We start from the raw sequence: 16,518 nt of genomic DNA, 5'->3' as shown, positions 1-16,518 counted from the left end.
GCCTCCCCCGCCCCGAGCCGCCGGGGCCCACCCGGGTCCAGCCGCCCTGCCGCGGCGCCGGGCGGGGCTCTGTCCCCGAGGAACGAGGGTCTGCGTCCTCCCCTCTCCCCGGCCGGCTTCTTAATAAGAGGAAAAATAACGTGGGTGCTCCGAATGGCTCTCCAGCTCTCTGCTTTGGTCCCAGAGAGAGAAAGCAAGAAAGGGCTGTTCGTTCCTTCCCCTAAGTGATGCCCTTGACAGGACAGCGAAGACCACGGTCGTCTGAGGGGGCTCAGCCCGCAGTCCACACTCGGGGACCGACCCACCAGCCCCTCCGAGTCGGCCGGGCTCTCGGAAAGCCTGTGGGAGGGGTGGGATGGGGCGGGACTTTTCCTCCAGCGACCCTCGAGTCAGCGCTGGGCGTCAGGGTCCCCCCATCCAGCCAGCACCGGGTCTTGAGCCAACAGACACTCAAGGGAGGTCTGTGCGTACACTTGATTTTACTGCATCAACTCTGAAGAGTTGGGGCTGGGCCGGGCTGGTGACCACTCTGAACAAATCCACTTTTTCTATGTGTCAGGATAAAAAGGAGAAAATACAAGAAAACCTCTTAGTGCCCTGGAGGTTTATCAACTAGGGCTTGATGCTAATAAGCAACATAATAAAAAGCCACCAGATCCAGAAATTCTAACTAAAAAGGTGGGATTCCACTCTCACGCCCTGTCCCCTCTTCCTCTGTGCACTCTCAAAACAGATGTTCGGTGGCTGGGTGTGGTGGCTCACTCATGTAATCCCAGCACTTTGGGAGGCTGAGGCGGACGGATCACTTGAGGTCAGGAGTTCGAAACCAGCCTGGCCAACATGGTGAAACACTGTCTCTACTCAAAAAAAGCAAATTAGCAGAGCTTGGTGACCGGCGCTTGTAATCCCAGCTACTCGGGAGGTTGAGGTACGAGAATCGCTTGAGGTGACAGAACAAGACTCCATCTCAAGGAAGGAAGGAAGGAAGGAAGGAAGGAAGGAAGGAAGGAAGGAAGGAAGGAAGGAAAGAAAGAAAGAAAAGAAAGAGATGTTCTAGTTATTTTCTTCGTTGGCACTGCCTAAATCCATCCTGATGTGGTGGGAATTGTATAATAGTTCTGACAATTCAGAAATATTAAAAAATAGGTGAACGTAATTCTTTCAGAAAAAATAATTGATGGATAATTGAGCATTGTTGAAAAAAACCCAACCAAATGATCATGTGGGAAAGGAAATACTAGAAAAAAGATTTGTAATGGGAATAGAAATTCTCAGATTCAAATGCCAACTACAAAAATCAACTCATTATTTATCCATCTTGACAACATCCCTTTCACTGTCTTTTAGGCAGAAAACTTGCCAGTGAATCACAATTCAGTTGCTTTAGTCTCAAAACAACTCTCCTCTCCCACTATCCTCATTCCATGCTTAACCTTTCTTAGCTAAAGCATGATCACAGGAAAGCCTGGTTGCCCTGCCTACATCCAGCCTCCAGCCTCCAGCCTCCACCACCTCCCTACCACCAACCTCCCAGGTTTATTTTACCTATTACCTTGAGAATAATTTTTCTATTTATAACATGACATAGTTCATGTTCTACTATGAGGTTATACTCCAAAACCTCTAGTGGGTCCTCACTGATCTCCAGATACAGACTCAACATTTCAAAGTGTCTTCATCCAAGCAATTAATTCATCCAGCAAAATTTTATTGAACACATACTATGTACCAGTCTCTGGGGCAGATACTAGAGTTACAATGGTGAACAAGACATGATCTATGCCCGCATAAAGCTTGAAGTTCACTAAAATTTTAAGATCTTTCATAATCTATGCTCTCCTACCTCGCCAATGCCATCTTTAGCTACTCCTTACTCAAACATTTTACTGTAGACAGACTACTTTTCCCTCTGTTTCTCAACAAGATAATATGTTTCCTGCCTCCCTGCCTTTACTCATTCTCATTTTTCTTCCCCAATGCCCTCCTCCCCACCCAAATTAACTCTTATAACATCTTATGAAAGGTTCTCCTTTTACCTTGACCCACATTAATTTCATTCAATCAACTTCTGTGGCATGTACTTTCAGAATCACCTGTTTTTACTTAATACACTGCTTTGTGTTGCTCTTTAATGGTTTTGTTTTAAGTCTTTTCTATCTCCCCAAATCTCCTTGAAATCAGGGACTTGGGCAGTCTTGTTGAATTTGTTCTGGAAGTATACAGAGCATATGTTATGTCAGATGTCATACTAGTAAGATAGAGAGGTCCCAGAATTGTGTGCCTTCTTTTTAATATTTATTTATTTGTTTGCTTGAGACAGAGTCTTGCTCTATCACCCAGGTTGGAGTGCAGTGATGCCATCTCGACTCACTGCAACCTTCACCTCCTGTGCTCAAGCAACTCTTATGTCTCAGCCTCCCGAGTAGCTGGGATCACTGGCACGTGCCACCACCTGGCTAATTTTTGTATTTTTAGTAGAGACGGGGTTTCACCATGTTGGCCAGGCTGGTCTCAAACCCCTGGCCTCAGGCAAACTGCCCACCTCGGCTTCCCACAGTGCTGGGATTACAGGCATGAGCTACCGCGCCTGGCTTATTTTTATTCTTTTAAGTAATATCTAGTCTTTTTCTCTAACTGCCACAATAGTTCTGGTTCTTATAACCTCATAGCAGAATTACAGATAGAGTGGCAAAAGCCCAATAATGAACAGACCTTACTCTTGTCCTTAAGATGCTTGTAATAGACTACACAGATGATTATAAAATTCACTCCTAGTTTTAAGTCTCACATAAGGCGCCTTTCACAACACTGTTAGGCACACAGCAAGTACTCAGTTCCTCCCTGACTGGCAGCTTGCAAAATGGTAACTCTGTTATCAAAGGTCATCTTCAGCTAAAAAGAGGTTTCCCTATGTATTTCGCTTTAGTCTTCTTCAGGTTAGGTATATATTTTAAAATATATGTGATTTTCTTACATTTTGGAGTTGTGATACACTGAAATGACTTTTTGGGGTCACTCACATCATCTCAGAATCTCTTTCTATAATCTCAGAAATCTGAAACCAATTCTTCCAATCATACAGCAACCAAGTTTGCTCATGGCTTGAATCTAACAAATGTCTCATCTGAAATAACTGAGAATACTCTAGAAATCATTGTAAAAGCAATTGCAAAGTGCAAGGAATTTTAGGAGATATAGTAAATGCCACTTTTTAAAGTCAGGAAATAAAGTACACTCTATTGGTTGAAACCAGAAAGAAAAATGTATATAGACCAAAGGGATGAAACACATTCCAGTCTGTGTTTGAAAAAAAGAGGTTACTATTTGACTCTTATCAAAAATACTCTTTGAATTTCTAATGGAAGGAAAGGTAATGTACATTATTAACATTTTTTCTTTATTGATTTTTTAAATAATTGAATATTGAGTCTTACTCCCACAGCTTTTCAGCTGCCAACTCATCATCACTTCTCATTCTGAACCTAAGTTATTCTCATGAGTAGCATGAGAATAATTCTGCTTTCTGCACAACTTCAAGCTGAAAGGCACACTGAACTACTCAATGGTTCTTAATCAAATACCTTTATAATACATACAATGTAACAGGCAATGAGGAAGTCCTGGCAAACAAGTTAGATAAGCCATATACAAGGTGGAGAAGCTAAGCCTGAGACTCTTCGTTAAGTCAGCCCACTAAAGGGGGATAAAATGACCCCAGATTAGTCGTATCCCTGGCTCCTGAGAGAAGCAAACTAAAATTCTTTTTTAATAATTCTTTTTTAGTAAAAGCATCCAACAGTGGCTCATGCCTGTAATCCCAGCACTATGGGAGGCCAAGGTGGGAGAATCATTTGAGCCCAGGAGTTTGAGACCACCCTGGACAACATGGCAAGACCCTAACTCTACCAAACAAAAAAAAATTTTTTTTAAATTAGCCAGGTGTGGTGGCTTGTGCCTGTAGTCCCAGGTATTTGGGAGTCTGAGGTGGGAGGATCGCTTGAGCCCAGGAGATTGAGGCTGCAGTGAGCTATGATTGCATCACTGCACTCCAGCCTGGGTGACAGAGTGAGACCCTGTCTCAAAAAAACACAAAAACCTTTGTCAATGTAGACCCCAAGGATTCCACAAATAAAGATCAAGCAAAAATGGGGTCATAATAAAAGATGCCCAAATACACAGTAAAATAAGCCATGCTGAGTGAGAGTCAGCAGAAACAACAAATAGATACTAAGTAGTTTGGGTATTATAATTCCCAGATAATACATATAAAACAAGAGATAAAATATATATAAAGTAACAAAAAAATAACAAAAGATACACATCACAAAACTGAGCCAACACCAGACTATCAAAAATGACCAAGTAAATTTCAAAAAGAACCAAATAGAAATAACAACTATCAACTATAGACATTTTAAAACTCAATGGATAGATAAAACAGACAAACAGAACCAAAGAAAGAATTAGTGAATTGGAAAGTAGATATTAAAAAGCCACTAGAAATACAGCTGCAAAATATTGGGAGATGAATAATGCAAAATAGAGGTTAAGATATATTGACAGTAGGATAAGAAGATCTAATTTGTAAATAATAGGAGTCCTAAGAAAGAATTTTAAAATGGAGAAAAGACTACATTTGAAGAAAAAACAACTAAGAATATTATAAAATACATATATCAATAAGGGAAATACAATATATACCAAGAAGGATGAATAAAAAGAAATCTAGACCTAGACACACTGTATTGAAACTGAACAACACTAAAAACAAAGATAAGATCTAAAAAGCAGTCACAGCGAAAGAATAGAGCCTAGAAACAAAATAGATTGACAACAGACTCAAGGGAAATGATAAAAGCCATGAGACAATAGAATTCTGATTAGCCTATAATTGTTCATTTAAAATTTCATGAATAGGCCAGGCACGATGGCTCACGTCTGTAATCTCAGCACTTTGGGAGGCCAAAGTGGGTGGATCACTTGAGGTCAGGAGTTCAAAACCAGCCCAGCCAACACGGTGAAACCCTGTCTCTACTAAAAATTTAAAAATTAGCTGGACGTGGTGGCGCATGCCTGTAATCCCACTACTTGGGAGGCTGAGGCATGAGAATAGCTTGAACTCAGAAGGCGGAGTATGCAGTGAGCCGAGATTGCGTCACTGCACTCCAGCCTGGGCTACAGAGAGAGACTCCGTCTCAAAAACAAACAAACAAACAAACAAACAAACAAAACAAACAAAATTGCATGAACAGCAAAAATATCTTTCAAAAATGAGGGCAAGATAGATACTTTAAGACAAACAGATATTGAGAGTACCACTAATAAAATTTCTGTATCGTTTATATATAAATATATACGTAAATATATAAATATATTTATATAGAGTAAAATGACCACCATTAAAAGGTATGAGATAGAAGCAAGAATGAGGAAAAAATAAATTTGTTTACATAGAAATAATTCCAACTAAATATCAATACATTTGAAACAAAGAACGAGGATAAAATGTGGTTCTTTGAAAAGAATTAACAAAATGAATGATCTTTAGTGAAACTAAGAAGAAGAAGAAAGAATAAACAAAGAGTATTAGAAAGACACACTTAACTACAGTTAGAACAGAGATTTAAATGAGATTATAAACTGGAATTCTGCTTTTGGCTATGATGAAGTAAAAATTAGACTTGTCTTCCCAAATCAAACAACAAAACTGAAAAAAATACATGAAACAACTATTTTTAGGTATTAGACAACAGGCAGCCCAGGACAGTTCTTCTTGAGAAAAGGGAAGCAAAAAAAGTGAGTCCTGTGAATGCCCTGGCTTCTGACTAGAGGAAACTCCCAGGCTACAGGTGGAGGGAGGAGAAACCCAAACAGAGCTCAGTGGCCTCACTGAGTTTAGGAGACAGCAATCACGGTCCCGAGAGGCCGTGGTGGATGGAAGTTATGGGATAAGTGCCTAGAGGAAACTATCTGGAGAAAGAGCTACAGGAATCTGCAGAAGAGTGCTCTAGAGACCTTAGTCATTACTAAGTTGCACATATACAGGGTGAAGTTCCACAAGAATAGGTAAAATGAACAAATATTTGAAAGCTGCCCATTTGTAGGGCTCCTACAACTGAGAAAAAAAGTTGGGCTGAAAAACGAGAGACAGAGTTAAACAGAGTAATAAGTAATCTAGTCCAAAGCCAGGGCAGAATATGAAACGTGGAAGGGCCTCTAACCTGGACATGAGGACTAGTGGCAGCATTTGGTAGAGCAGAGCAGAGATGTTAAATATTTTAGATGTAGGCTCTGCCTTAAAGGAAATCAGTACAAGGGAACCAAGGCAGAGATAAGAATGGATTCTAGTCCCTAGCAGGAGCCATGGGGAAAATAATGTACTAGCTGTCCAAAGGTACCCATGCCAGGAACTAGTGTCCTGAAACAAACCAGAAAACACAGGTGTACTGTCCATTCTCACACTGCTATAAAGATACTACCTGAGGCTGGGTCATTTATAAAGGAAAGAGGTTTAATTGACTCACAGTTCAAATGGCTGTGGAGGCCTCAGTAAACTTACAATCATGGAGGAAGGCAAAGAGGAAGCAAGGACCCTCTTCACATGGTGGCAGGAGAGGGAAAAGTGCAAGCAGGGGAAATGCCGGATGCTTACAAAACCATCAGGTCTCATGAGAACTCACTCACTATCACAAGAACAGCATGAGGGAAACTGCCCCCATGATCCAATCACCTCTTTCCTTCAAAATGTGGGGATTACAGGTCCCTCCCTCCACACGTGGCGATTACAATTCGCGATGAGATTTGGGTGGGGACCCAGAGCTAAACCATATCCATAGGGTATTTGAGAATTAGATATGTGGAAGTTCAAAAGAATATCTGAGGGATTGGGAGAGGCAACTGGTTTATCCTAATCATCAAGGTTGTTCATTGGTTGCTGGATGGTGTCTCTTTAGTTCCAAGAGAAAGGTGAGGTATATTTTAAAAAATGACTGGATGATCATTCTGAATACCATAGATAGACCAGGAAGAGCACATTAGCCACAGTAAGTTCTCACTGTTCTTCAGATGAATCTATGGGCTTATTGAAGACACATGTTTTAGAAGCCTTCTCAGTCACTGCTGCTTAGATATGTTAAATCATAGTGAAAGGAACCTACAAGCTAGTGATGGCATTGATACTTCTATTATTGAACTGCTTCATTTAAATTCTTAAGTGACATATAGGATATATCATTTATGACTGAACTCCAAATCTAACATTTGTAAGGCATGAAACATTTCTCTAACCACTAGGACATCAACACTATTTTACCAAAAAAATCAGAAAAGAAGCATCTAACACAAATTATGTTCCTAATATATAGGCAGAGAGCTGTTGCCAATAGTCAATGGAATGCCAAACTTCTGATGGGATGACATTAACATTTTGATTTGCTTGCAGATTAAAGCCAGTGAATAAAGGTAAAGGTCACTTTAAAGGAGTATAAAGCTACAGTGTACATAACGTGGCATAGGTGATCTCGATGCTACAGAACTGTGAAGCCTGAAATCCTACAATATAGAAGGGTATGAAGAAGACATCTCAGGATACCGAAGAGTGTTGCAGAAGACCCACAAATAGTCATGAGCATGAGATGGTGGACAACAAATCCATTTTTGGTGTGGGTAAAATCATTAGCGACACCTTTTTCTTTTTTTCAACAGTTTGAAGATGTATCATTCCATTTACTTTTTTATAATTTCTGTTAAAAAGACTGCAGTTGGTCTTACTGTTGTACCTTTGAAGGTAAAGTATATTTTTTCCTTTGTTAAAAAACGTATTTTCGGGCCGGGCGTGGTGGCTCATGCCTGTAATCCCAGCGCTTTGGGAGGTTGAGGCGGGCAGATGACAAGGTCAGGGGTTTGAAACCAGCCTGCCCAACTTGGTGAAACCTCATCTCTACTAAAAATACAAAAATTAGCCAGGTGTGGTGGCACGCACCTGTAGCCGCAGCTACTTGGGAGGCTGAGGCAGGAGAATCGTTTGAACTGGCAAGGCAGAGGTTGCAGTGAGCCTAGACTATGCCACTGCACTCCAGCCTGGGCGACAGAGCAAGACTTAGTCTCAAAAAAAAAAAAAAAAAATAGAATGTATTTTTGTAATAGAGTCAGGTTCTCCCTCTGTCATCCAGGCTGGAATACAGTGAGGTGATCACAGCTCACTGCAACTTCACTCTACTGAGCTCCCGCCTCCGCCTCCCAAGTAGCTTGAACTACAAGAAGGCCAGCTATTGGATGCCCAACTAATTTTTTTTTTTCCTGTAGAGGCAGGGTCCAACTATGTTACCCAGACTGATTTTGAACTTCTGACCTCAAATGATCCTGCCACCTTGGCCTCCCAAAGTGCTGGGATTATAGGTGTGAGCCACCACACCGTGCCTAAAATGTTTTTTAATTTTTGGTTTTCATCAGTTTGACTATGATATACCTATGTATAATTTTCTTTCATTCTACTTAGGTTTCACTTGTCTTTTAAATCTTTTAGATATTTCTTCTGGCCCATTCTCTATCCCCACCCTCTTCAATTATAAATATGTTAGACTGCTTGTCTATGCCCCACATGTCTCTTTTGCTCCGTTTTTTTCTTCCATGATTTTTTCTATTTCAATTTGGATCATTTTTACTGACTTGTCCTCAAATAGATTAACTCTTTCCTTGCTGTGTTCTGCCTGTAAAACTCACCCAAAGTGTTCTTAATTTCAGATAGTGTCCTTTTCATTTCTAGAATGTGCTTTTTATTCTTTCTAGTAGATTCTACCTCTGTTGAATTTCTCTACCTTTTCATGTTTTTCCATATTTTTTCTATTTTGTTTAACTTATTAATCGTAGTTGTTCTTAGAGTCCTTGTCAGTTAACTCAAGTGTATCAACCGTCTGTGGCTTTGCTCGTATTGTCTGCTTTTTCTCTTGGTTATTGGCCATATTTTCCTGCCCCTTCACAAGTTTTATAATTTTGATTGCATGCCAAACATTGTATACAAAAGAATTCAGAGGTTTCAGGTAATGTCATCCTCCATGAAATAGGCAGATCACTTCAACCCAAATAGGGATCTCTTTTTGTCCCTGTTCCTCAAGTGTGGCCCTCCTGGCTTTTGGTTAAGAGCCTGGTGGATCTCAGGCTCTTCTGCTCTTCAGAGTCAGTTCTGTTCTTCAGAGGTTTTGAGTTGAGCCTTTTGCCCTCTGATCCCAGTCAGCTTCAATATTTAAGAAACGCCTTGAGGGTAACTGGCCGTGTATTTATGGCAGGATGCCTCCTCCTAGTGGGACTTTGTCTCTTAAGTACCATGAAATTGGGATATTTCACTCTGCCTCTCTAGCCAAGTCTCCCAGCCTCCTGTATCACCCAAGCATCAGCATATGCTCCTGTGTGTTCAGTTCTATACTAGTCTATAATCTGTCAAACCAGCCCCACACAAGCACCAAAGTCCCTCCTCCTAGCCAATGATTCTTAGTCTTCACTCAGAACTGACAAATATCTCCAGGGAGGAAAATGGCCAGAGACTGTCAGCTCCCTTAGAAAGTGCTCCCCTCTCTCTGCAATGTTAGTTCATACAGTGTTCATTGTTTCCACAGCTCTCTCACTAAGGTCTCTCACTAAATCTTTTGCACTATGATTTTGGTAACTTATCCTACTTTTTCTTAGGTGTGCAGCAAGAGCACTGGCCTGCCATGACCTGCTACATTCTACCTGGAAGTACAAGTCAGAAGTCGGCCTGTCATATTTTTTCAAAAGGTGACTTGTCAAAATGAGACTTCTTTCATAAAATCAGTCCGGTTGGGTATGTTGGCTCACACCTGTAATCCTAGCACTTTGGGAGGCTGAGGTAGGCAGATGGCTTGAGCCCAGGAGTTTGAGACCAGCCTGGGCACCATGGCAAAACCCCATCTCTACAAAAAATACAAAAATTAGCTGGGCGTAGTGTCACACACCTGTGGTCCCAGCTACTCAAGAGACTGAGATGGGAGAATCACCTGAGCCTGGGAGATTAAGGCTGCAGTGAGCCAGGACTGGGCCACTGCACTCCAGCGTGGGTGACAGAGTGAAACGCTGTCTCAAAAAACAACAACAACAAATCTCTCAATCTGCCCAAAGAGGCAGATTGTCTTAGTAATTTTTCCACTGCCATCTTGCTTTGTTTCTACTACTACTCTGATGCTACATAATTAAGGTCACCAATCATTGTCACTGTCTTTCCAAACTTGTTGTTCCTTCCTTCCTCCGACCATTCTTCCTTGTCCCCTTCCCATTCATCATCCAGACACACACACACACACACACATAAACAAACATACATTTTAACAATACCAAACTCCTTGTAGTTCCCCTAAATAAATCATGTTGTTTCCCTTACCTGAAATGCCCAGTCCCTTTTTTACTTTCATTGCTAATTCCTCTCATCTTTCCAGGGTGTTCATGTCTACCAGGAGCGTTCTTGTCCCTCCTATTCTTTTCTACTCTAGCTCTACTCACAGTTCTGTGTCATCCCATCTTGTGCACTACCCTGTGTTAAAAAGAATTGTTTACTGATTTGATTCTTCCCTCCACTACACGCCCCCCCATAACACAAAATGGGCCCCTTAAAAGCAGAAATGTTGCCTCACTGGTCTCTAGCACCGAGTGGAGTATTTGGTATGAATGTCGGTCGAACTGTACTCTCTCCAATGTGCATTTTGTTTCAGGAAGACTAGGTAATAGCAGGACCATTAGAAGCCTCATCTTCAGGGCTGTTTGACATTGATTTTTTTAAAACACATTTCCTGAGGTCTCACTAGTGCCAGAATATGAAAAAAATCATCATTCTTCTCTGACTAAAGTGGAATCACCAGTGATACATACTAGCTAACACTTATATAGCCCTCACTAGGTCCCAAGCACTTTGAACATATCCTCTTATTTCATGTCTATAACCACTTTCAGCAGTAGGCACTGTTGTTACCTTCCAGTTTACAGAGGAGGAAACTGAAGCACAGAGAGGTTAAGTAAGTGGCAAGCTAGAATCTGGATACAGGTTGTCTGGCTCCAGGGACCAGGCAGTTAGCTACTATGCTATGCAGCATGACTTCCTGTTTCCTTGCCTTTTTTTCTTAAATGTTTAATTACATAAGTAGCATATCAATACACTTAAATTGTCAAAAATTCAGAAACAAAAAAAAGCTCACTATTTGATGGGTATCATTCAAGATCTTTTTCTTTGTTTATGTACATATATACATTATGTGTGTGTACATATACACAAAGAAATATGTATTTTTATGTAACTGGATTATGCTTTATTTTTCTATAGATTTGCTTTCATTTAACAATTTGTCTTAAAGGTCTTTTCATATCGATGAATATAGATCTATTTTATTCTTTGAATGTTGCCTAGTATGGATATATTCCATAGTATTGGTGCAATATAGTTTAGGTAACCATTTTTCTTTTGTGAGTCATTTATGTTGTTTCTGATTTCACTGTTACAAACCAGGCTGCACTGAATATCCTTGAACATGTCTCTTTACATTCATGCCAATATATGTCTAGGAAAGATCCTTAGAAATAAAGTTGTTGGGATGAAGTTTGTGTTGATTTTTTTTTTTTAATGGTGACTCACATCCTGCCTTCCAGTGAGGCTGTGGCTTTTACTGTTTCATCATTCACATATTAAAAGAGTTGTGTACATTTGGTTGAATTTATGGCAGAGTAAACAAAATAATAATAAAATAAATAAAAGGGCTGTGGCTGGAGGTTTTCCAGGAAGTCAACTTTCTATATATGCACTGCTCACACTCTAACATGCCAAGGAAAGCAAAGGCCTTCTCTCTTCTCCACCTCATCTTTAGGAAAAAGGAATTTTGATCTGAGTTGCAGAATAAACAGGGTCCTTGAGAGCATACAGTGGGATTCCTGAAAAAGAAGGTGGCAGGCAAGAGGAAAGTGAAACTTTCTGTGGGAAAAAACCGAGTGGCCCTGTCAAAAGACAAAATTACAACCCATTTAGTTAAAGATCTTAATAGGCTTTTATCGGTGATTCTAGAATCAGGCAACAACTCAATCTGTAAATGAGCCGAATAGAGAAGGTTGATTTTATAGACAGAAAGGGCTGGGGAAGCAGACATAGAGAACAAAAGTGGATTGGTCATTTTGAAGTTTCTTTCTTCTTTTTAAAGCAGAGGGGACTTCCTTATCATGCCGGGTAAAACTAGCCTGTTTGGGGATTTGGCTCTCTCTCTCTCTCTCCCCTCAACTCCCAAATTCCTTGGAAGGTCAGAGAAACAACTTAGTTTTGGTTTGGTGGTGTGAAACTTCAGCAGGAATGATTCCATTTTGCTTTGGTCTGTTGGGCCCAGTGCAGGAGCTCAGTACAAACCAACAGCCTCCTATAAATTTTCTTTCACAGGTCAAAGCTTTCTTACTTCTCTTAAGTTGTTCTTTTCTGTGTTTTTTGACTACATGGTAAAACAAGGTCTAGGAGTTTGAGCCCTTACCCCTGAAAGACCACAGTGGACAGGGCAGGTTCAAAGTTAAAAGATCTTGGAATTCAGGAAAATTTTGTTCTAAGTCCTTAAGGGAGACCAAGAGACTAGAGAGGGTGGGACTACAGGTTTAGGAGGAAGCAGAAAGCAATTGCCTGGAGGGCCCCTTGTGCAGACGTCCTCAAACGTACAAAAAGGTCACTCTGGTGGCCTGGTGGTTGTTAGGGGCAACAGAGCCACTTCTCCTGAGAAACAACCAACAAGTATTCGAATAAATTTCTTGTCTTTAATGCTTTTAAAATTTGATGCCAGTACTAATGTTATTTAAGTTGTGTATTGTTTGTGTGTACTCTTCTTAGTATTGTAAAGTGATGCTACTGCCTAAATCACCCCCACTTAAAAAAAATATAATGTGCTGGGCGCAGTGGCTCACATCTGTAATCCCAGCATTTTGGGAGGCCTAGACGGGCAGATCACTTAAGCTTAGGACTTCAAAACCAGCCTGGGCAACATGGTGAAACCCCATCTCTATCAAAAATACAAAAATTAGCTGGGTGTGGTGGTATGTGTCTGTGATCCCAGCTACTTGAGAGGCTAAGGCAGGAGGATTGCTTGAGCACAGGAGGTGGAGGTTGTAGTGAGCCGAGATCATGCCAGTGCACTCCAGCCTGGGTGACGGAGTGAGACCCTGTCTCCAAAAAAGAAAAAGAAGAAGAAAAAGGATGTATGTGTGTGTGTGTGTGTGTGTGTGTGTGTGTATGAAAGTATATGTGTATATGTGTATGTGTATATATGTTTGTATATACATATATATGCATGTATATGTGTGTGTGTGTGTGTGTGTATATATATATATAAAATTAATGCACCATCCTTCTACTTGCCCTAGGTGCTATAATGATTGAAAAGCTTTATTTTTAATGTAAGATTAAAGTTGCCGAACTCTCTAATATCAAATTAAGTGACTAAATTTAGAAGCATATAACCAGAGCCTTATCAGCATCATAGTCTGACCAATTAAATTGCCAAAATCTAAACATGCTCTTTCTATATCTGTTTGATCAGAAAAAACAAAAGGCACCTCTGGTCTAGTCGTTTTATTAATGCTTTTGTCTTTTATCCTATTTGGCTCACCATAAATGTTTCAATTCCTACCAGCAAGATTCACTCCTTCCTTTACTAATACATTCTTAATAAACCAAAGCATAAAAATTAGGGATGTTCTGCTTAAATCAGGTTACCTATCTGTGAAACTAGGAAGTGAGAATACTCTGAGCTTTAACACAGCCACCTTCCAGACACAAGTCTTCATTTAGGAACTACAGAATGCTATAAATTAAATTAAATTGAAAAATAGTAACCAAAAAAAATTCTGATTTAACATATACCCTGCACCAGGCCTCATGCTAAGGACTTTTAATGCTTTTCATTATTTAGTCCTATTAGATAAATCCTTAGGAATCTTACAGATTTATTTATTCATTCAATCAGGAAATAAACAAGGGGCTGGAATAAAGAACAACAGAAAGGGTAGATTTAAATTGATTGGATAATTAAAGGAACACAAGGAACTACCCACAGAATGAGCAAGGAAAAGATCATTTAAGACTGGGGGTGTACATACAAAACCTATACGTGAGATGGAGGGGAAGCCTGACACGTTCAGAGACAAGAAAGCCAAAGGTTTGAACAGAACATACGTGAACTTAAATAATCACACTTCAAAAGTTGGAGAGATAAGCAGAGACCAGTACTAAAACATGAAATTTGTTTTTTAAAGTAAATGTAATGAAAGATCATTTAAAGACTTTAAGCAGACAGATGGTGTGATCTCCACATTTTATGATCACTTTTTACTGCTACATGGAGAACGGATTCAAGGGGAAGAAGAATTGAAGTTCAGAGATCAGTTTGGAGCTGTTACAGTATTTGGGCTGAAAGATGATGGTAGCCCAAAATGTGATCAGAATAAAGCTGAAGAAAAAAAAAAATAAGAAGAACAAGATACTTTAGAAGTAGAATTGGCAGGATTTGCCAATGGATTAGAGATGAGGCTGAGGAACAGGGAAGAACCACGGATGATGCTTAGGTTTCTGGCTTCAGTGAACAAGTATATTGTGGTTCCGTTTGCTGAAATGGAGAATGTTGGGATGAGGCAGATAAGAAAGGGAAAGGTTTGGCTGGGCACGGTGGATCACGCCTGTAAACCTAGCACTTTGGGAGGCCAATGCAGGTGGATCACTTGATGTCAGGTGTTTGAGACCAGCCTGGCCAACATGGTGAAACCCCGTCTCTACTAAAAATACAAAAATTAGCTGGGCGTGGTGGTGGCTGCCTGTAATCCCAGCTACTTGGAAGACTGAGGCAGGAGAATCCCTTGAATCTGGGAAACAGAGGTTGCAGTGAGCCGAGATTGCACTCCAGCCTGGGCAACAGAGCGAGACTCCGTCTCAAAAAAAAAAAAAAGAAGAAGAAGAAGAGACACAAAGAAAGGGAAAGGTTTTATGGAACTAAGTTTTGCCAGTGAGTTTGAGATGTCTACTGTAAGACACCCAGCACAAGTTAAATGAGTGGTTCCATGTTTGAGTTTGAATCTTAGAGGAGAGGTCTGGGCTGCAGATACAAATCCAAAATTGATCCACATAGCGGTAGTATTTAAATCCATGGAAATTAGTGAGATCATTTATGGAGCTAGTGCACGAAAGGAAGAAGAAAAAGAAGAATGCTAACATGTAACAGTGGGATAAGGGAGCTAAGATAGAAAGAAAACCAGGAGGGGGTGGTATTGAATAAACAACAACGAAAATAGCATCCTACGAAGGGAAAACTAGTCACCTATCTCCCGTGGTGTGCAGGTAAATATTTAGTAAGTGGCTATCAGGAAAAAAGACCCTGATTTGTAGCATTTGCTGATTTTTGTGGTGTAAATACTGTCACTGTGGCTAATAATTTCAAGCTACCAACACTCCTTCACTGAACTTGGAAAGAAATGTTTGCAATTAGCTGTCCAGTATCACTCCTGCAGCGTGCTAGGGCAACACAGTTGCTGACAGGGAGCATAAGATAAAGAAGGAAAATGTGCACTGAACTTGGCAATGCAGAGACTGTTAGTGACCTTCATGAGAGTCGTTTCTGGACAATGGGGATGGAAGCCAGATTGTAGTAGGTAGAGGAATGCAATGAGGGTAAGAAAGGACGATGCACACTTTTCTAAAGAAATGGATGGGCCAGGCTCAGTGGCTCACATCTGTAAACCCAGCACTTTGGGAGGCCAAGGTGGGCAGATCACAAGGTCAGGAGTTCGAGACAAGCCGGGCCAACATAACAAAACCCCATCTCTATACAAAACTTAGCTGGGCGTGGTGGCGTGCACCTGTAGTCCCAGCTACTCCAGAGGCTGAGGCAGAAGAATCGCTTGAACCCAGGAAGCGCAGGTTGCAGTGAGCCGAGATCATGCCATTGCACTCCAGACTGGGCGACAGAGCAAGACTCTGTCTCAACAAAGAAAAAAAGAAAGAAAGAAATGGGCCAGGTGCGGTGGCTCACACCTGCAATCCTAGCACTTTGGGAGGCCGAGGTGGGTGGATTACTTGAGGTCAGGAGTTCAAAATCAGGCTGGCCAACATGGTGAAATTCCATCTCTACTAAAAATACAAAAAAGTGAGCTGGGTGTGGTGGCAGGCGACTATAATCCCAGTTATTCGGGAGGCGCAGGCAGGAGAATTGCTTGAACCTGGGAGGCAGAGGTTGCAGTGAGCTGAGATCAGGCCATTGCACTCCAGCCTGGGCAACAGAGGGAGACTCACCTCAAAAAAGAAAAAAGAAAGAAAAGAAATGGATGGTAACTGGATGGGGAAGATAAGTCAAAATTGAAAATAAACTCAGTGAGATTAAGAAGTTTACTGCAAGGTGCACCTGAATAAGTGGAGAGGGAAGAATCTGAACCCAGATTTGTTTGATTCCAAAGTTTATGCCTTATTATGACTTTCCTGGACAACAGAGGAAAAATATTTTCATAAGCTAC

The sequence above is a fragment of the Rhinopithecus bieti genome, unplaced genomic scaffold (assembly GCF_001698545.2).
Source record: "Rhinopithecus bieti isolate Rb0 unplaced genomic scaffold, ASM169854v2 scaffold_21201, whole genome shotgun sequence".
Classification (NCBI taxonomy): Eukaryota; Metazoa; Chordata; class Mammalia; order Primates; family Cercopithecidae; genus Rhinopithecus; species Rhinopithecus bieti.
This window is presented reverse-complemented; position numbering follows the sequence as displayed.